The sequence below is a fragment of the Opisthocomus hoazin genome, chromosome 2 (genome assembly GCF_030867145.1).
Source record: "Opisthocomus hoazin isolate bOpiHoa1 chromosome 2, bOpiHoa1.hap1, whole genome shotgun sequence".
Taxonomy (NCBI): domain Eukaryota; kingdom Metazoa; phylum Chordata; class Aves; order Opisthocomiformes; family Opisthocomidae; genus Opisthocomus; species Opisthocomus hoazin.
The window spans coordinates 57,574,046-57,596,585 of NC_134415.1; positions in this window are offsets into that span (position 1 = coordinate 57,574,046).

A 22,540-nucleotide genomic window follows, 5' to 3' on the forward strand; every position below is an offset into this window, starting at 1 on the left:
AGCCTGGCCCCACGGCTGGGGCCCAGAGCTGTGACATCATCGGAGGGCTCTGCTGCTGGGACGCTCAGTGTCCCACCCTGGCAGGCTCTAGGAAGCCATGCTGTGCTCCACACCACGGACCAAGCCTCCCCAGAGTGGGAGAGCTGAGCAAAGCACGGCGACCGTGTCCCGTCCCAGAGCACCAGGCAAGTTTTTTGGCTCTGGTCTGGCTCTGCACTGGGTGCAACAGGTCCTGGCTGGGTCCTGACCTGAGCTACGGGTTGTCTCTGTTGCACTCCCAAGTCTCTGTGTTGTGCTGGCAAGGTTTTTGCCCAGGACTCTTGTCCAAGGCCTCTTCAAAGCAGAGCAGTACTGTGTTGGTGGAGCAGTTGGAGGGAATGACGCCATCCACAACTTAGATATGGAAAACCACAGGAATTCAGTCTTCAGGGTGTTGACTGCTACTCTTTCAAAAGTACTGAACTGTCTGTTATGATCACACTGACTTTTCATCTCGATACCAGACTCAAGCCCTCTGGGAGTTCACGAATTTTTGAATATATAGATCAACATACATCTATACTAAAGGGTGTTGTCATGACCTGTTGCCCAGTTTGATGAACTTTGTTAACAATTTAACAACGTATGCAGGATAACATACAGTATAGCAGACCGAACCAGGAAGAGATTTAAACCATGATCTTTATCATGTGGTGTACCTGAGCACCTGAGTCTAAATTTACAGACCGAAATGCTAATCATGATATTTTCAGATTGCCAGTATGTACATTTACCTTTCTTGATGACATTGCAAATGCTGCAACAATTCCCTTGGGGTTGCCACATGATCCAACATTTGCCAGAGGCTAGTCCTCTCTTCCCCTTACCTAAGTGGGTGCTTTATACACTCTGTGAAAGAAGAGGTGCAGAAACAGAGTCCCAGCTCAGGGAAAACCACCTATTGAGGTGCTCCATCCCCAGTACTGCTGTGGAGCGATACAGCAATGCAAATCCAGATCACCATGTCCAATACTGGAAAATGAACCTACTCAAACATACTGTTGATTAAACATGCCCTGGTAAAAAGGCAAAAAAAATCTGCAGAGTATATTATATTTGGATCAAATTGAGGTGAATACCACTGAGGTTGCAGAATTTTGTATGCTGTAAAGGAGTAAAGCCAGGTTCAGGAAACCTTCAGTAAAATCAACACAAATCTTGATTGTTGGATTTGTCTTTTTCCCAGTAGAAAAGCAGATAAGGGTTCAGGATAACTAGCAGTATGCTAGCTTTAAGGAAAATAATGCAGGAAAATCTATGGAGTTGGATGACAAATAGGGTTGCTGTGAGTACTACCTGTTGGCCTGGTTTATGTTTAGATTCTTTTCTGAAAAGAATCTTTCTGTTTTATTGTGGCTGAGTGTTTCTCCCATCCCCATTTAAAACTTGAGACAGACCTTAAATTAACATGAAAATCAATGACACATGTGAACAAAAATCTGACATAGGGGTCGAGCACTCTTTTGTAACCAGCAATTTTTTTCATTGGAAAGGAGAAGGCATAGTCCAATATAGAATACATATACACTATACATATACATTCCTATATGTAGTTTTCCACTTTAAGTTCAGATAATTTTCCATTAGTGGCCTAGGCAACTTATCTGAGTTCCACCTCCCATGTGTGCCTTACTGCTTCTTGGTATGCCTTCACATTTTCTTCATCACTGAAGCTCACAGTATATACTAAAACATCTGTTGCCGAGAGAAATAATGTTCCTCGTGGTGTACTTAGCAATGAAAATGGTTTTTTAAGGTTGAAGTGCTAATGCCAAAGCCATTTACAATTACTTTTGGTCATTGTAAGTGAAGGAGCTGTGCATTCTGTTCAGAAAGCATGTGACAACTTAGGTTAAATAAACAAAAAAAGGTTTTGCACTATTTTTTATTAAACCTTCTATGTAGGAAGGAGGTTGCCTGCAGAGAAACTGTTGGAAACTTCTTTCAAAGGCAGGTTATAGCTTATTGAGGAGACACCCAGTAAAATCTGGGATGGATGACCTGTCCCAAAGCCAAAAGAATTTGAAGGAAAAAGCTTAACCCATTGGAAGAAAGTGACAGATTATTTTGTCAGCTTGAATCAAGCAAGAGAGTGAAACCCAATTTCCTGGGAATTCATGAAAAGAGGTATTTAAAAAAGAAAGAAATAAAGTAAGGATGCTGTACCCAGATGGTCAAAATCACACAGTGAAAAACTGTCTTCAGCAGGTGGAGACTGCCAGCCTTTTTAAGTGGTGATGTCAAGTCTCATCAGCTAAAGCACTGCAGACGCGAGCAGTAGCTGGGCAGGAGGCATCAGAAAAACGTATAAGCATCGGTGTTCCTCCCAGTGAGTCATTAGGTGTCATTTCCTACTTGGGACAGAGCACACGCTCTGTCTCGGTGCCGAAAGGTGCCGTTTTCAGAGTGAAACACTAAAACTGAGCTGCTGACCTCCACAGCAATCCAAGGGAGTTTACTGCCATTTTTGCATAACTAAGAGTGGCGATTTCCATCCCAGCCTTTTTTATTTTTTCTTTTTTTTTCTTTTTTTTTTTTATTCCTCCTTACATTTCCAGGAGGACAGAATGTCTTAGAAGTTTTGCAAACAACAATATAGATGTAAATGTTGGCACTGAATTCTCTGCGCTGGAGAGGACAACGTAGCTAGCTCAGCAGTCCTGGCTCCAGCCCTTCCAGGTTCTGGAAGCCGTCTGGAGAGAACTGCATGCGGTGCTGCCACTCTGCTGTGGGCTGAAGCGTTAGGAGCCTGCCAGCCAAGGAAGATGCCACAAAAGTTCCAGCCATCTAAAGCTTCCTTACTCTAAATTGTAAAGGTCTAAGTACAGCTCTCATGGATGCATTACAGGGTCTTCAGCTACTGGTCTCGACCACTCTGCTGCTGGTGGTTTAAAATTCCAGGTGGAAACTTTTCACTTCTGCTTTCTCTCCTTAATCTCCCATCTTGTCCTCTCTTTTATCAATGTTTTTTTTACATAAAGCCTAAACATTTACCTAGCATTCTACATTTGTAATTTTGGGTCAATAACAAGATGTTACACTTGAGCTCATCTGCCTAGACTGTTGATGTGAAGACTGAAGTACTCTGGGTGTGGAATTGGCTTTGGTGGTTTTTTTTTCTGCTGTTTTCATGGGCAAAGTCTGCTTGCTGTCTTCTGTGCATACCACCATAATGTGGGAAGGAGAGGCCCAGCCCAGCCCTGGGGGAGCAACAGGCTAGGGGCTATTTTGGCTGATACTGACTGTATTGAAATCCATGGACCAACTGATGCACACAAGAGTATTGACTAAGTAATAATAAACCTATTAAAAAAAAAAAATCACTTTTCATTTTGCAATAGGTGAATCAATTTTCAGCTCCTGACTCTGGAATTTTTTTCTGACAGCCTTGAAAAATTTTTGAGCTCATCACAAGTATTCAGAAAAGAATGATTTATGAAGATTTTTTTGGTGAGATCCACCTCTGTTCAGACATACCAAGTACAATCAGTTTGATTGTACAATCAGGCTGATTCAGTGCTCTAAGTGGAACACAAACATATTCTTGTCTTTAAGTATATTTTCTATATTAGCTAACTTTCTACTGAAATGATCAGCAGTAAAAGAGTTAACAATGTTAACATTTAGTCTGTCATCTTCAGATCTCAAAGTCAGTATTGTGTAGGTATGAACAGTTCAGACCGATTGGAAATTATTCTTTTGATTGTCTTTGGTCTCTTGAAGAGAAGACTGCATCGGTTCTGTTTGATTCATGTCTTCAAGGATTTCTTCACAGCCGTGACTCTCAGGAACATAATTTTATTTTAAATGGGATGTGAGACTTCAGAGCACCAGCTTGATAATAAATTTAATAACAACTTACAGCCTTGTGTGAATGCAGCACAAGAAATATCAGAAGTACCAGAATTCAATTGAACATGCCCTTCTTCCTTCCACCTTCTTGCTTTTTCCCTGTCATACTTCAGTTCAGGTTGGTATTTGTTTACATAGCACGCAGTAAGCTAACGCCAGCTATCATCTCTCAACTCCTCCTGCCTATTTCCATCTCCATGAAATATTTATCGCTGTTTCTTATTTTCTTATATCCTGAGGGGTAAGGCTTTTGTTTACATCTTAACAGAGTTAAGTAGCAGGATGTGTTTGCACAAGCCTTACAGGCATGCTCCTGCTTGGTCTGTTCAGGTACGAATTAAAGCTGCTTGTGACGGACTTGAAAACTGAATTTTTGTAACTGAAGATCTATGTTTCTGGTGGAACAGAAAGTGTTTCACATTACGTAATGAGAGAAAAAGTGCAATTGTGGGACCGTTAACCCAGCTGAGCAGTTTATTTCCCTGCAGTACTAAACATATTTTGCATCTTTCTACTCTCGATGTGATTCACAGTTCTGGATGTTTATGCATAAGAAGGCATGGACACAACCTAGTCATCCGGCAGTAGGTTTGACAGTTTAAAATTTGTTTGCCCGTCCCTAAATCTACCGCCAAACAATTTCTCATTTGTAGTTACACTTGCAAAGGAATGTAGTGGTCTTACCAGTGCAACACTTGAATTACAGGCAAGCATGGCCCTTCCATGCAAGGTGGAGGAGACGAGTGTTGAGTCTTCCTCTTGCCTCAAACAATCGAAGCTCAGACCCGCCACTTTTCTGCAAAGCTGCCTTCTTCAGAGGCTGCCGGCCTCCACTACCGGGCCCAGGCATCTTTGAGTCTTTACGCAAAGTGGAGCACCTTTAGAGGGGGTCAACGTGACGCTGTCTGCCCCTGCCCAGGTGGTCCCTGGGTAGGACACTCACAGATGGGTGAGGGAGAGCTGAGCCTCGTGTCCAGTTTTCTCTGTGTGCTGAACAGTCTGACAGAAATCATTAGTGAAAACAAAACCTCTTTACGTGTCTATCTGGCCCCTAATAGCTCTGAGGAAATTATATTCTCTATGTTTCAGTTGACTTCTGTGGCAAGAAAATGGATATTTATTATGATCCGATTCGAACTACACCCACAAACTGTGCATACAGTGACATACTCTTCCCTTAGAAGTACTGAGAGGATTATGTGTGTGAAATTGTATTTACAATTAAGTAACTCTTCTTAACCACTTCTGAGCCAGCCTCACTGGGGATGTCTGTACTGCTAAACTGATCGCGGCAGGAAGCAATCCACAGCCGAGCAGTGCGGGATGCATCCTGATGGTCCCCCAGGAGCCTGGCTCCCCTCAAAGAACAAGCCACCCGGGAGTCAGACATTCGGAGAATGGTAGGGGCTGGAAGGGACCCCTGGGGATCATCTAGTCCAACCCCCCTGCCGAAGCAGGGTCACCTACAGCAGGCTGCACAGGACCTTGTCCAGGTGGGTCTTGAATATCTCCAGAGAACGAGAATCCACAGCATCTCTGGGCAGCCTGTTCCAGTGCTCCGTCACCCTCAGAGGGAAGAAGTTCTTCCTCATGTTCAGACGGAACTTCCTGTGCCTCAGTTTGTGCCATTGCCCCTTGTCCTGTCACTGGGCACCACTGAAAAGAGTCTGGCCCCATCCTCTTGACAACCCACCCTTGAGATATTTATAGGCATTTATAAGGTCCCCTCTCAACCTTCTCTTCTTCAGGTTGAACAAGCCCAGCTCCCTCAGCCTTTCCTCATAGCAGAGATGCTCCAGCCCCCTGATCATCCTTGTAGCCTTCCGCTGGACTCTCTCCAGTAGCTCTTCATCTTTCTTGAGCTGGGGAGCCCAGAACTGGACACAGTACTCCAGGTGGGGCCTCACCAGGGCAGAGTAGAGAGGGAAGAGAACCTCCCTCGATCTGCGGGCCACCGTCTTCTTAATGCACCCCAGGACACCACTGACCTTCTTGGCAGCCAGGGCACACTGCTGGTTCATGGTTAATCTGTCATCCACCAGGACACCCAGGTCCCTCTCCGCAGAGCTGCTGTCCATCAGGTCAGCTCCAAGCCTGTACTGATGCATGGGGTTGTTCCTCCCCAGGTGCAGGACCCTGCACTTGCCCTTGTTGAACCTCATCAGGTTCCTCTGTGCCCAACTCTCCAGCCTGTCCAGGTCTCGCTGAATGGCAGCACAGCCTTCTGGTGTATCTGCCAGTCTCTCCTACTTCTGTGTCATCAGCAAACTTGCTGAGGGTACACTCTAACCCTTCATCCAGGTCATTGATGAATGAGCTGAATGAGAGTGGGCCGAGTACTGACCCCTGGGGGACACCACTAGTTACAGTTTTCCAACTAGACAGCGCCACTGATGACAACCCTCTGAGTTCTGCCATTCAGCCAGTTCTCAATCCACCTCACTGACCACTCATCCAGCCCACACTTCCTGAGCTTCCGTAGGAGGATGTTATGGGAGACTGTGTCAAAAGCCTTGCTGAAGTCGAGGTAGACAACATCCACTGCTCTCCCCTCATCTACCCAGCCAGTCATGGCATCGTAGAAAGCTACCAGATTGGTCAGGCATGATTTCCCCTTGGTGAATCCATGCTGACTACTCCTGATAACCTTCTTTTCCTCCACTTGCTTAATGATGACATCCAGAATGAGCTGCTCCATCATCTTTTTATGGATGGAGGTGAGGCTGTATCTCCCTGGGCCCTCCTTCTTGCCCTTTTTGAGAGTAGAGTGACATTGGCTTTCCTCCAGTCCTTGGGCACCTCTCCTGTCCTCCAGAACCTATCAAAGATGATAGAGAGTGGCTCAGACTGAGTCATGCACGGTGCTCTGCCCTCATCTGCCCTGCAGATGCCCTAGGAGGTGATACATAGGTCTGGGAGAGGGGTTGGATTTTTTTTTTTTTTTTTTTTCCATTTCAGAGCACCCAGAGCAATCTGGGCTGCATTACAGCCCACAGTAATGATGAGTTTACAGCATGAAACTGAAGGATATTGTCACATGCCGTGGGGTCAAATAGGAACCATTTTGTGGTACAAAGCCTGCTAGAATAATGTCAGAAAACTGTGCATGCCGTGTCCATATTGCCCTTTGGGAACAATGCATGTAGTGAAATACTTCCAGATTCTCCTGGAGAAGGTTATCAGGTGTAGCTCACAACAGGGACCTCCCTAGCAACTGAGCAACACACCTCATCCAAGCCACAGTGTTAAGACTTGCTGCACAGCTTTTTTTTTTTTTTTCCCCCCAATTTAGCAGTGGGGCTGCGCTCAATGAATCTCAGCAAAGGCCAGGAGCTACAATTTCTGTCCTTGCAGAGGTAGACTGTAGTGAGGGAAAACAGACTGCAGGAGGAATTGTGCTTCCCAGCTTATGTAAGGGCTGCTTATTTGAGTCATAGGATGCTATTAGCTTGGGAAAAGAGAAACAGAAATGACTCTTGCAACTTTTTAAAAATATGTACATTTAATATGGCTTTAACAGTCAAGAGTAATAAAATATATCTGGAAAATATCTGTCTCAAAAAAAAAAACCTCAAGGAATAAAAACAAAACAAACTGAGACCAGAGCAGGACATACAAAGAAGGATTAGGGGGTAAACATACATTGAAATATGTAAACATACATTAAACATAATGTAAACACACATTAAAAATAAATATTTAATTTCTGCTTTTATGAAATCATTTAGGCCTAGGCCACATTTTCAAAAACAGATTTCAAAAAACTAATCTAATATCTTCATAGATAATTAAGCTCCTAAATCAATCAGATGTTGCAGAAAGTAATCTCCCCCCCCTCCCATTTTCTAATTAACTACTTAACTTTCTTAGAAAAGAGTAGCTTAGTTAAAGAACAGCTTAAGTTAAAGGTTCACATAGTCTGTCATTTGTTGTAGGGAGTAAGAAATTTTCCCTCAGAAGTCAGAACTATGATCAATACCCCTGTATCTGCAAGAGTAAAGAATCCAGACTTCTTTTGTTACATTTCAGGGGAAATGCTAGGTGGAAGATTATTGGTTGGTGTCCAATTTTCAAAGATTATTCTCTTAATTAGGACCCTCGCTTCATCACTTTGCCATTCCCATTGTCTGTAAAAGTGAGACATTTGTGTCCCAGAGACCAGAGTTAAATGGCAAAAGGTAGAACTGCCTGCCCTGGTGAGAGATCACCAAACCATAGCCCTGCCCGTACTTTTTGGCACTATGTATAAACAGGGTACATCTAGAAAGTATATTGAACAACTGGAGAGTCCTGGACAGCAACAGCAGCGAGCAGAGCTTGAGGAAACACATGACCAGTGACAAAAGCCACAGGAATTTGGTTTGCCCAGCTTGGAGGAAAGGTGACTTAAAAAAATGTAAAAACAATCCTGAGAGATGCCAGAGGCCACCAGGAGAAAAAGGGAATAAAACTGTTCTCTGTGAATAGGACAAAAGTATTGATCTCAAACCACATAAAGTGAGATGTAGCTGAGACATCACCAGTCAGAACAGCGAAGGACTGGAGTTCGGTGAGGTGGTAGACTCTTTACTGTTGGAGGTTTTAAGAACATCTCTTCAGATGTTTAAGTACAAACATGTCAGAGTAGTCTAGGCACTGCCAGTTCTACCTTGGGAGAGGTGGATGTGCTAAATGACCTACCAAGGTCCCTTGTGGACCTACTTCCGTCATTCTACTACTCTTAAAACACAGTACTCTAGCTACGGTATATGTAAAAAAAAAATAAATAATAATCTCTTTTTTGTTTTCTAATGCTGTTCTCCCCCAAGGTCACCAATGATACAGAGTTTGTCATGCTGTAAGGCTTCTGGGCAATGGTTTAGCCAAATGTTGTCCGAATGCATCATTTCTACCCTTTTCTACCCTCTACTTAGTCCTGGAAAAATGCTTTATGTTTGGGGGGGCGAAAAAATCTCTTGATGCTCAATCTTCACCACAGTAGCTTGGAAAGAGAGGTGTTTTACGTGAGCAAAAATATGCCTTCCTTTTTGGAAAGTGTTTTGCATGTTTACAATCTTGGCCGCAGAAGCAAAAAGTGAATGATGTATAGCTGTACCCATTGCATAGAGGGGTGTTTTTTTTTTTCACAGAAGGTAATGGCAGAAACCACAACTACAGCACAGCCTTTTTCTGTTACGTCCTTCACATTCCATAACAGGCTGGGATTGTTCCTGGAGTCAGTCCACACCACCTTCAAGCTTATTCAGAGTGGTGAAAACTTTTCCTACCTCTTGGCTTTTCCTGTTGAAGTCTATAGGAGAGAAGGTTTTAAAATGAGATGGATATCTATTTAGCAAAACTGATACAGATGTTTATTGGAATCCATATAGTTCTTGATACGGGAACACACTCGGGCATTGGCCTTGCTGAATCACAACTGCAATGCCAGGAGACTTTGCTGGTTCCTAACTATGGAGCTGAGAAGTGCAGTGCTCGCTGACGAAACTTGGATATATCCTAAATGTAGAAAATAGTGTGAAAAGGCACAGTAGAGAGAATAACAGTTTTACTTTCTTGCAGTCTACTTTTGTATGTCTAATCTGCACTCTTTTCTCTTTCTAGCCCTGCAATGTTTTTTGTGAAGGATCTGGCTTCAGGCAGAGTCAGCAACGCCCATGGCACCTGACGGGTCACCGGGGAAGCAGTTCTGCACCCCGCTTCGGATTAGGGGAACAGGTATCTGAAACCTTGACAAGAGCAGCCTGCCTGTACTGTAAGCAAGAACCTAGGCTTTCTAAGCTTTCAAAGGAACAGTTAGTGTTTCTAGATCGTTTCTAACCCCCACAGGAAAGGCCCCATGTCAAAGCTAAGTGTTACAGTTTAATCTGTATTCCTGACTATTGTACAAGCCAAGTTTTGCTTATCACCTATTAATTTATTCAGTCTTCCAATGTTCAGTAGCCAAATCACCTATGTGATAGGTGTATCTGTAACATCAAAACACATAGATAGGTGTATCTGTAACATCAAAGAAAATGTAGTCCCATAAACCAACGTATTTTTACTCAGCTAGATTATACTCTACTAACTACGCATCATCTGAAAGCTACCTTAGAATACCTAGAGGGAATAAGAATTAAGATGCAGTGAATAATGTTTTTGTGTCCATCATACATAAAACTGCTCTGCTCCCAAAACACTAACTCTGCAACTTGAGTTAAAAAAAATCCATCCAGTCATTCAGCTACATTAATAATATACAAAGAAAAGATTATATAAACCAATCTTTTTCTCTTCCCTTTTTGCTTCTGTTATTGATAATAGTGAGAAGTATGAAAAATTTGTTATGCATGGCAGGTTATTCAGTAAGCTAGTTATAATTCACATCAAAAGAGAATATTGATTTTTACAGAAAGGCTGAAATGAGATGAAAAGATACAAAGCATCCTTTTGTCAGATAGGTTTCGGGGGCTATTTCAACCACATTCAGAAACAAAAACTGCATTTCTAAAAAGAGAAATAGTCCTGATAACCAGACTTCAAGACCATGACACATTTATCTAAGTGATAAAATTGCTCTCACGGAAATGACAATGGATCAAAAAAAGGAACATTTATAGTGGGCAGAATGATCCACTGGAAGAATAATAGATGCTAGTTTCAGTCTAACTTCTTTTTTTCCATGGAAAATCAATGACCTATGGTGTATAGTAAATTAGTTAATTATGTAAGATATATAACCCTGTAAATGATGTAAGATTTGATTTTACAGATCAGTTCTGCCTGTGAGAAGTTTTGCAATAGTAAGTACTAGTGATTAAAATGTCAGCATGAAAGACTGCTGCAGATACTACCACTGTAGTAACAGAAAATAATCATTATATGCTTGAAAAGTCCACAGAATAACAAATACAAAAATCACATTATTTTAAAGAGTCTTTCCAACCGAAAATTAAAAAGCAGCACTAAGGTACAGCACGGTGGTCTCCATATGTGGCCCTTTTTTTAATCAGAACATACTCTACAGCTGCATTTGCAGCACATTTACCACCCTGCCAGCCAGAAGACCCACGTTTGGGGACAGCGTCAGATTGCCTGTGTCTGGCTTTTGCAAAAATTGCACATATTCTGAACATGATGCATCTGGAATTTCTTAAAACACTCTCCTATTCTGTTATTTGCATTCCTCATTTCCCAGCCAGCCAAATCCCAACAGGACTTGACAGTTTCAATGACAGCAGTTTATTCTCACTTTCTAAAGTATAACATAAAGAAAAGACAGCAGAATTCCTATAGGCTTTACCTTACCTCTTAATTTACCACTTGCTTTCAATATAAGATCCAGTCCTTTGTTCCTGACAAATCTAGTACTACTGTTTTTAAGTGCGAATGTGCTGTGTCACACAGTAGTCACAGCTCAAAACTGATATCTGCAGTGGCAGTTTAGGTTTATTTAATAGTCAATTTCTTCTTCAAAATATAAAGTGACATTATGTGCATTTCACATTTACCAGAATGTACACTGTTGGAAAATAATGGAAAATTTTGGGGGCTCTGAATTTGGAAATTTCCCTACAATAATTTTTTTTTTTGCATTCTTTTCCTGTTCAGCTTCTCCTTCCTGCAGTTTGCTTTCATTCAGCTAGAACTGTATCTGCTTGCAAGAAAGCAGCTTGTCCCATTTGGTTGTTACCTGCATGTTCTGCACACTTCAAGACTTCTGATACTTTTTGCATCTTCACTTTATCAGGAACTTTTCTTCGAAGCATTGCTGTCTGGCAACTTCTTTACCAGTTCCTTCTCGCTGAGGCACTGCCAGAGCAGGTATGTGACTATTCCTTTCGGAGGCTCTACTACAAAGCACGCTCAAAGTGCAGACATCCGGCAGCCTCTCCGAAGCGAAGGACTGAGTCGTGCACAGCATGTTCAACGCCCCGTCTCAGATTCTCCCCGCAGACATCCCCAAAGCATTAACATGTTTTCATATTCACTTAGTAAAGGACAGCTAGAGCTTGAATTGGGACACAATGGACAAACTTGGGGAATTCTCACCTTGCTATCATCAGCTAGTCCTTGCCTCTCTGCAAGTTAGCGTGCAGTGCCGCAGGAGGGAGTAGATTTCTACTCGCAGTAGAAATCGCACTATGAGTAATTTCCCTTGAAAAACATAAGACAATGATGTAAATGCTATAAAATGTTTCACAGTCTCTCTGCCAAACTTCTTTGGGATCTTCCAGCCCTGCTTTAATTTACAAAACTCTTGAGCTATGCAGAAAAACAGCACGTGGGTTATTCATGTGCCTTCACCGTTCCCCATTTAATAAGTCCCACCATTAAGCAATGTTATCCAGACTCTTCTGAAATATATTGATTTTTGCTTCTCACAGTTTTCCCAAGCATAAAACTCCAGTAAAATGGCTACCATCACCCCCTCCTAGCTTTGGTTGCTTATTTATAGGCTTGCTGTAGCAAACCTATTCCATCTATTGGATGGAAAAGACCTTTCAAGCAGGGTCAATGGCTAAGAAGTAACAGCATCCTAGGAGTTGCAGGTAGTGTGGAGGAATGATGCGGATTTTCATTTTGCCACCATTCATTTGTCAAACAAAACCCAGCTGAAGGAACAGGAACGTGTGGGGTGGTCTTCAGGTGAATTGTGCCTCTGCCCCTGCAGCACGTCAGTTCCCCGAGGACAGGGAAAGGCTTGGGAAAGCAGCCTATAAGGCTCGTAAGCCAGGGTTCGCTCTTCTATAGACGCGTAGGAAGGGGACATCCTTTCAAATGTTTGCAAATAAAGCAGACCTGGAGACTTGTACTCTATGGGCATTTGGTAGCTCATTTTTGCAGAGGCTGGAAAGGTATTTACACTAGAAGATTAATTAGTTAATTGTGCCATACAAGATTTTGGCTTTCTGTACATCATCAGGAGACAGGTGGCTATTAGGCGAGGAAGGCATGTTGCTTCCTTGCAACTTGAGGGCAATAGGACTTCTGACTTTCAGTGTGCAGGGCAATAAAATCAGCCTTCAGAAGGCAAAAGATACAGGAGCAGGGTGGGAGACTGTAAACTGGAACTATTCCAAAAAGGACCTTTAAGGAGCAGGGAGACCACCAGAATAAGTCTCTTATTTAATGGTCTCATGCTGTAGATGGCACAATAAACTCATGCACTGAATCCTCAGTATTTCTGGTTTTAGATATACAAAAATTGACACATATATAATAAAACTTACAGCTTCCTGTTTCAACACTATGGCAAAAAACTGAGCTTGTAGTTCTTGTGCATCCAAACCATACAGAAAATGGATCTAGACTTCCACCTTCACAAGCTCAGGAAAGTAGAAATGTTCTCAGCTACAAGACTTGCAGTTACAAGAACCTCAGCTGCCTATTAATATTAGAAATTTTGACTGGTAATTAATAGATAATAGATGCCTTATTCATCTTATGTACCCTTAAGAAGTCAGAGAACACAAGTATAAAGCCTTTTTAAAAGGAGAAAATACAGTGAGTTGCAAAAGGGCTATAGGAAAGAATGTAATAAGAGATGAATGTTTGTCATTAGTTTAATGAAGGGGCCCCAGAAACCTCCTGCAGCCCCCCATTAGTCTAACAGTTAGTCCATTGTATATGTATACAATACACAGTCACTTGTCCTTGAGGGGGATCACATCTGGGGCAAGTCTCAAGGCTAAAAATGAAGCAATTTCCACATTTCTGAAGCTTAGATTTAAAGCATCAGGAATTTAGAACAAACAAACAAACCCGCAAAAAAAACCCAAACAAACAAAAAAAAATCAAAACGAAACAAAACAAAACAAAACTCCCAAGTTTTGAAGTTCCTGTTTTTCTAAAATGGTTTCTCATCACCACACCAAACTCTCTGCTTAGGTTTTGGGTGAGGGGCTTGGTCTAGCCGTCATTTATTTCCACCTAATATTTACGTTTCTCCTTAAAAGGAGAAGAATTTTCAAAACCTCAGCATTCGGTGTTGCACCTACCTCCCCGGGCTTGAACAAACACTACATTTTTGAACAGAGAGATATTTTGGCCACTTGTGCGAGCAATACATGCATTAACAAAGAGTGGGAAAATTTTAGCTTTCTGCCTTGAGAAGAGTTGGAGGTACGAGGCTGTCATTTGGAGGGAGAGCTTGTATGAGGATAGAAGGTGCAGTTTACCCTCTAATTGCTATGATCCATAAATATATGTATGCTGATGGCCTAACACTGCAGCAAATAACAATTAAATTAATTGTTAAAATATCCTTTTGGGGTGAAATTCAACCCTTGCAGAGACAGACAAGCCAATCGAATCTCTGAATTCACCATTTTGACTCTGTATCATAATTTCTTCCACAGCACTTGCAGTTCATACGTTCGCAGTACAGTGTTGTAGTTTTTTCCTGACCTGGGATCAGACGCAGATGATCACAGGAGGAATAATTCTTCATCACGCTGTGCTTTGCACAAGGAGCCTAGGCTGGGGTCCAGAAGAGTGGAGATGCAGCTGGTGCAATGTGCAGATTTTGGAGGAATAGCCTTGTCCTGCCACCCTTGTCTTGTTATCTGTCCCAAGGGAAAGGGGGATTTATATACCGCGTATTTGGGGGTTTTGGTTACGCAATTCAGGGTGAGATTTCCTACCCAGATGCACATCTGTCATCTCCCATCCTTTGGCCAATACAAGACTCTACAACTGTGAGAGGTCTGTAACTCATCTGAGGGTGTAAGCAGGAACTGTCATATACAGCCCCTGCAACAGTTTTCTTCCCATGGGTAAGTGTGGTTGTGAAATAAAAAGGCAAGCTTTGGGAGAAGGCAATATAACCTTTCTTTTACAGTAAATTAACAAATATCATTCATAAAGTTACAAACTTAAAGCCTTTTTGCTTTATGCTGTTTAAATATGAAAAGGCAACTCCACTTTAAGCAGATCTTCAAAAGACGCAGTGTACTGTTCTCTTCAATGCAAATGACATATGGTTGAGCCTGCTTGTGTTAATTTGAGATGGAAGGAGGGGGGGGAAGTGACATTTTTTGAAAGAGCCTCCCGTAAGGGCAATAGGAGCTGCCTTTACAAGGTGTGATGTTGAAGTCTGGCTTAGCTCAATCAGCAGCACACACACAGTCCCATTGCAACAGCTACGGTTGCTGCAGCAAGAGGTGGGGAAGTAAAATATAGCGGAGACAAAATAATATCAGCAGCAATAACAGAGTCAATTTTTCTTGCATCAAGCAACAGAAATGAGGCCAGTTGATCATAATTGTTGCTCTGTGTTTTGAACTCAAGTCTCTCAATCAGGAGATTACTCAGTTGAAGGCCCAGTATAATGAAAATATATGCTTTCTTTTTCCACAAGAATTGGAAATAGTATGATCTAAGACTGACAATGCCAGCATCTGGGAGCGCTTAAAGCAATTCGTAGTTTTGCTCCAGTCACGTGGCTCTGGACAAAGACTGTAGAAAAATCAAACTGGTCAAGAGGAAGCCTTCATGTTGGGTAAAACTCAATAAATTGAGCAAGAAGCCTTTGATTTATTTGCCTTAATTCATTATAAATGAATTACATTCTTTCTCTTCTTGCAAATGCTTGGCTGTTAGTTTTGTGTAAAAATTCATGACTATGTTAATTGCATTGCATCTTTTTGCACTCATTTTATAGATTTTATTGCTCTACTTAAGAGGTCCTAAATAATTGATTTATATAGCCTGCTTTTTCATCAAGTATTTTTGTAGGCATTATCTTCCAGATATATTTTATATAGGTTTAAAAGAAACGCTTACTGCGCTCCAGAAATACTGTTGCCAAAGGATCTAATTTAAAAGTGGGGGGAAATAGTTTATGACATGCAGATCTACTTGCTGCTTTGCATATTTCACATTTTAACAGCAACATGAAACTGCAGGAGTAACAAGAATGAATTATTTAAATGAGACATATTCTTACTGAACTAAAAAAATACAAAGCTTCCCTATTTCCCACCGTCATTCTGCAAGCTGACACTGAATAAAACTCCTAATCTGACTGTATAGAATCAAAATGAAACTCTACACACAAGTCAAAAACTTTCAGGTTTATATGTGCATGTGTCAAGGAAAGGATAGGAAGCCAAGGTTGTATGTGTAACTGTCTGGGAAATGAGTCAAAACTAAGTCAGAAAAAGAACTCTCTGGGCTGTTGCAATAAGCTGCCTGAACTAGTGTAAGTCAGCATTTTACACCTATAGTTACCTCATATATGTGTGTGTGCATACTTGTGTAGAGGACAGTGTCTTCGCCTTTGGTGCACCACTGTTTTCCAGTCCCTCGTATGAGGGGAGAATTATCAGATATTGTTCTAGCAATTTGAATATTACTCTGTTGGCTTGAGGTTTTTAAATTTTGACCTTCCATTTCAGTTCTCGGTGATGTATCACCACTCTACAGTTAAAAGTTTGCTGGCAAAACTGAGTGCCTAGAAGACCAAGTTACCTGTACAGCAAAGGCAAACAGTTCTGAAGGACATTCCCTCCGCTGTAGCTCACAAGTAATATTTGTATCATCTGAAATCTGGTGTACTTCTGTTTCGGGGTTGGAAGCAGCAGGGCATTGGCAGCTGGAAGAAGAGTAAAGGCAGTTTCATGCAGCACACGCACTGTGGGGCCACCGTTCCTGTGGGAGGTTAGAAGACGATATGACCTGATTTACAGACTTTATGGTAAACTTTATCTTGTGGGTTAGTCCCTTTTTTGTACATTGCTTCTTCCAAGATTTGACCTAACATATGTAATGACATCCCTGTGGCAGATTATACAAAAGCAGACAGCGCATAACTATTTTTGGTTAATACCACTTTACCAAGTGAGGGATCCACACTGAAGAGCTTGACGTTTGCTGGCTTTTTGATATGTGAACAAACAGTTTTTCTGAAATACTTTGATTACATGCAATCTGTCTACAAATAATTCAGTAAAGTAACTTTCAGCTTGTGAATCACTTCATATACAAGGTCTGAGATGAGCTAAAAAAACACAAGGCCAATTTTGCTGAGGGATTTAGACCCCCAGTTGTTCAGACAGCTGCTTTTGAAAATCCCACCTGGAGTCTGAGACTGCTAAGGATTAAATGCACTGTGTCCGGTGCTCTTTCCCCCACCCCACTAGGAAGGAATTTCTTGCTCCTCGTAAGTACAAATCATCTCTCCACCTTGCACACCACACTAGGTGTAGGATCTTCACTGTCTTCACCTTTGGTGCACCACTCTTCTGCAGTCCCTGGTAAGAACCTGCTTCCCACTTCTTTTTTTAACTTCTTTTCACTGTGGCTTTTTGCCTTCCTTCTCCCTCATCATCTCCCCCCCCAAAAAAACCCTAAACGCAAATCCCAAACAAGTTGGAGAGTCTTCTCCCACTGGTTGGAGGCCTCACCTGCAGGAAAGAGAGACCTTGGTTGTAGATCTGCCTTATTTGATAAGACAGCAGTGGTGGCGTTACTATTAGTAGACTATTAGGAGTTAGAATATTAATTTTAGGAGCAGTTTCTGAGATGTGGATTGAGGTTTCTTACAGCCTAGACTAGATGGCTTTGTCTGACAAAGTCTGTTTCATCCTCCTGTGACATTCCCAGCTGCAACACCAATGCACCTCTCGCTGCGTTAGCTTACTTCTCCCCGAAGTTCTTCCTTGTGCTACAGAACACGGTGAGCTACGGGGGGGCTGTAAAACGGCTCTGGGACTGGCCGAGGCAAAACAGAGCCAGGATGGCTCTCTGCCCTCCCTGGCTAACATTGACGAGAGCCCTGCGCTAACCCGGCTCTGCCTAATGAGCACCAGTACTGTATTTTGCCCATGTGACTGTCTCCATCTTTACATGTCTAAATCTGTTCAGCGCATCATACGGTGTCACTCTGTTAACCGTCTAAACAAAGGTAGCTTTTAATGGGTCCTCTGTGTGAAAACTCATGTTTACACATTGCAACTTCTGCCTTTCTATTAGTAGTTTCTGCAGACAAATGCAGGAATTAGACTGCTATTGGAAAATCAATACAAAGAGGACACAAAGGCAAAGGGAACTCATTTGGGAGGTTCTGAGTGGATATTTATGAGAGGAAAGGATTGATCATCAAGACTATACATTATGCAACATCCTCTCGTACCTTTAGCTTCCATTGCCTCTTCTGAATGATAGGCATGCCAATTAAAAAGGAAAGCATCCTGGTTGAATTCTCTTGCTACCCATTTTCTGAGAAAATTCAGCAAACAAATAAAAACAGAGGTATCACGAGTTAGGATAGCCCTGTGAGTAGCACCTTTCTGGAGATAGCCCACAATGCCAAAGGATTTATATAAAAACTTTTTGATAAATCCGTCACACTCTAAGTGATGTCGATTGAACATGCCCGTGTAATTCCAAACACTATTTCAATTACAAATTATAAATACCTCTTCTGAAGTGAACCTGCTCCATCAGAGTGTCACTGACTTGTATCCATCTGGCACACAAGCTCATTTCCCTGTCTTCAGAAATTTACTGTCGTATTTTTCCCGGCAATACATTCCTGAACCTTCCACAAAGGACAGAAATGAATACAACCAGCCAGCACAGGGCTGCAATTCCAGTTCAGTCAAGGCAGATGAAACTTGCAAGCATTCTATATGCATGAAACGAAAGGGTGTGGTGCACCCGTATTTGATCTCCTTCAAATTATCAACTGCTGCTGAATAGAGCAAAATAAAGCCTGCACAGTTGCTATCAATTACTCTGCTATGCTCTCAACCCTTTCTGAATCAGGGTGTGCTGGAGGAATCTAAAGCTGCGATCCTTCACGGGTGCTTCTCAGATGACATTACATTATGTTACTCTGTTATACCAATGAACCTTTACGCAGTGAAGCCTTGCATCTAAATTTCCTCTATCCTTGCTGTATCATGAAAATTAGGGCCCAGGCTATATCTTGTCCCTTTCTAGTTGCTTATACCTTTGCAAACTGCCTATTCTGAAATATCCCCAGATGGGGAATGTTGATTAATGGGAATTTATTTAGAGAAATTATTCAGAAAGTTTCATCAATTAATGTTCAGATATTTCTAAGAATAAAGGAAAGATGTTTTGCCTATGTTAGAAACAAAATCCTACCACTGCAAAAATGCGAAATCATAGTGCATCTGTCCCTCAAAGCACTGGCTTTCTGTTTTTCAGGCATGTGGTTTTCACTGCTCCCATGGAAGAGCAGAGATCTCGGTGAAACCTCACATTTTGTGGGCTCAGTAAAAGAGCTGCAGCACCCCAGCAGCTTGGCGCAGACGTTCCCAAGCCAGATACCAGCGACGCAGGCTCAGAATCATGAGTGCACAGCCCGGTTGGCAAGATGTTACGTCCAGGCTGGCTGAGCAGCAGAACCGACTAACCAGGGGGTAAGCCATGCTGCCACAGACAGACGAGTTTCTGAATCCTTCCATTTCAAGCTACCAGTCGGCTCAGGAATCTCTAGCACAGTACCAATATTTTGAAATACTTTTTTGAAATTTTTGGCAGCTCTGTTCTCTGCTGCTTTGGTTGTATGGAGCAGCCTCTTCCAGCCCTGGGGAAGCACCTCCGTCCTCCCAATGTCCTTCTTGCTGGAATCACTGCAGCTGGGAGGGGGATTCGGTCCAAGCAAAAGTTGGACCTAGACTGGACAAGGTCATGGAAGGAAACAGATTTGGACAAAGATCCTGGAGCTGAGGTTAGATCTAGGAGAGGAAGAAAAAGAAGAGTGGGACAAGGTCAAGGCAGGCAGAGGACGAATCACAGAATCACAGAACGGTAGGGGTTAGAAGGGACCTCTGTGGGTCATCTAGTCCAACGCCCCTGCCGAATGAGGACTGCTGCAGTGAATAGCGCTGTGAAAACGGTCGATTCTGTGTCTGCCAGCTCCACGGCGCTCCTCCATGATGGCAAGCAGGTTACTTGAACTACAGGCGGCCACCAAGTGCCCTTTTTATGCTTGGTGTTCGCTGTGAGAGCCCGGGCTCTGATCTGTAGCAGTAGTTAGCATTCACTGCTGCGTCTGAAGCCAAAGCGAGCTGTGCTTCGAACATACAAAGCGCTGCATAACGCTAACTATTTCACCGAGGCAAACCCCAGTCATCTCAAGGCTGGCAACCGAAATTAATGGACGCATTTAACCTTAATCGCTCTGTGTCTCATTTCCCAATCAGTAAAATGGTGATAGTAGCTACATCTCATGAAAGTAATGCATAAGCATTCATCATATGCTCAAGGTACTGTAACAATGAATGCTGTAGAAAAGCCTGCTATGACGTTAATAATTCCACATTACAAGCAGGATTTAGGTAGCTTTAAACAAAGCCCGAGGACATACGTTGAACAAAGAGATTAAAAATAAACTGAAAAGCTGCACACACAGCGAACAGCGTCTGTGCTACGCACTGTACAAGGCAGCGGTCCTCTGAGCAAAACAACGTCGTCACACAATTAAAGGCTAAATTGTCAGTCATACCCTCTACAAGTCAAAACAAGTTTGTCTGAAAGACCGTGCCTTTGGATTATCCTAAAGCGTCGACACTTGGCTTTTCAACCGTAATATTCCTTTAATGTGGCGTTTGTGTTTTGGATTCTTTGGGGTTTTTTTTTTGTGTGAATGGGAATATAGTAAGTTAAGGACATACACAAGTTTTAAATTCTTTATGCTGTGCATGCAAAATCATACCGTTTTCACTAAAGTAGGTGAGTAGCGGGAATTAAAAATAGGGGAACAGTTGCACTGTATCAAACTACAGCACAAAGTAAACAGCATTTATTGTCCTGCTTGTTGTCCTAATTTGATTGTTGGCATTTTAATTCATAGCACAGCATAGGTGTGATAGTTGGTATATGTGAAAGTAACTAATCATACAGCTAACTTATACATTTAAGTATATGTTCCCTCAACAAAGATTTCTATTTCTTCTTCCTTCCAAAGATTTTTTTTATCTGTCAATGCTTAGAAATACGGCAAGAACTCTCACCACAGTACAATCTTCCCACTTAAATTTCACTCCTTTGATTTGTCTGTTTTTCCATCTTGTCTTTTTTTTTTTAAGTATCTTCCTAGAGATCAAAGACATTCTTTGCAACCAGGAAAATGAAGATTTATTGATTCACGTTACAGGTGGTGTCTCTCTTCTCACCCATTTTTCTCAAGTGCTCAGTGTAAGTGCTTATCTGTTTCTCATCTGCAGCAGCAACCAGCGCTATGAAATGAATCTGCAATGTCGTCATTACAAGCAAGTCAGTAGACATGGAATTATACAAAAAAATAGAAAACAATGTAAAACACCCATGGCAACAGCGCAAGGCAAAACATCCATGGCAGCAGCGCGTGTTGAATGCGGCCCTGACACTTCCCAAGCAACATCCACGAGAATCAAGAAGCAGCAGTTTGTGCAACTGCAGTTATGATTTTATCTGGCGAAAGTTGTTGGCTATTTCCGTTTGAAGTGAACCGCAGTCCTAAAGCTTTGCCTCTTGCTGTCTCTTTTACGGTGCCTAAACACCACCCCAAAGTGGAATTAGTTTTTTGTGTTGTATTACTTTTTTTCAAAAATGAGGTGTCATTCCCAACTCTGTCTTTGCTACAGGTTTTGTGTAGAATTGTGAAGGATCCGCGCAGTGATGCTGTAGAAATGTGTAGCTAAAACCAGGAGATTCCTCCCCAAACTAACAAGGCCTGCTCCGTCAGCTGCTATGTGGGTATTTTTTCACCAAGGAGTGCAATGGGATTGGTTATTTATTGTCAGATTCGGGCTTTGGGCTCTTGTCCACGCCAGCAAGATTCATTTCCACGTCTCAGCAGATGCCCTTCGCTGCTGGACGGCAGTGACGAAACGAAGCCAGCAAGCGTAGGTGAGAGTCAGGCGTTCACCCAAGCCTGTCAATAACTGGCAAAAACATCCGAACGCGGTCTCCTGAGCACAATCTCCAGCTGCAAGTGCGCAAAGATTATGAGTCAGGCCCCCTAAATCAGGATGCATTTTTTAAGCCTGAAGAGGAAAAGCGTGATTGCTTTTTAATTTCTGACCTGGCGAGTTGCACTTGGGTCATCATTTCCTACATTTCTCCCGAAGCACAGCGGACAGAACTTGCTGTTGCTTAGAAATGGAGAATCTTACGCGGCCCCACAAGAGGGACCCTGAGGAAGCCCCCCCTTCCAGCCAGGTCCACGGAACAAAACGGGGACCTGGCAGTACCACCCCAGGCCGTCCTCCCACCGCCACCGTGCTGCCAAGGCAGCCGCGCGAGGCAATGACACGTGTTCTGCTTCAGACGATGCCCAAGGCCAAGAATAGCTCCAAGTAAGCCATCACACTGGGGACATATGTCGTGTAAAGAGGATGAAGCTATTAAACCGCTCAGCGCTGAGCGAGCGCCGCTTACCCTACGCGTGGTGGGAAGCGGTTCTCTAGCAAAAAATAGCACGATCGAGTAATTAGAGGCTGTATCATAAGCTGTATGTATCAAGGGTCAAATTAAGGTTGCATGAGCAATCTTCATTTTGTAATTCCCGTACTTCTCTGCAGCCTTGTCCCCGGCGGACAACAGCCCCGCTTCAACCACCCCAGCGAAGCCCCAACGAGGAGAGCGATCCCCCCGGAACGGCGCTACGCGAGTACACAGGCGCCGGACCACGGCAGGGGAGGGCCCGGCA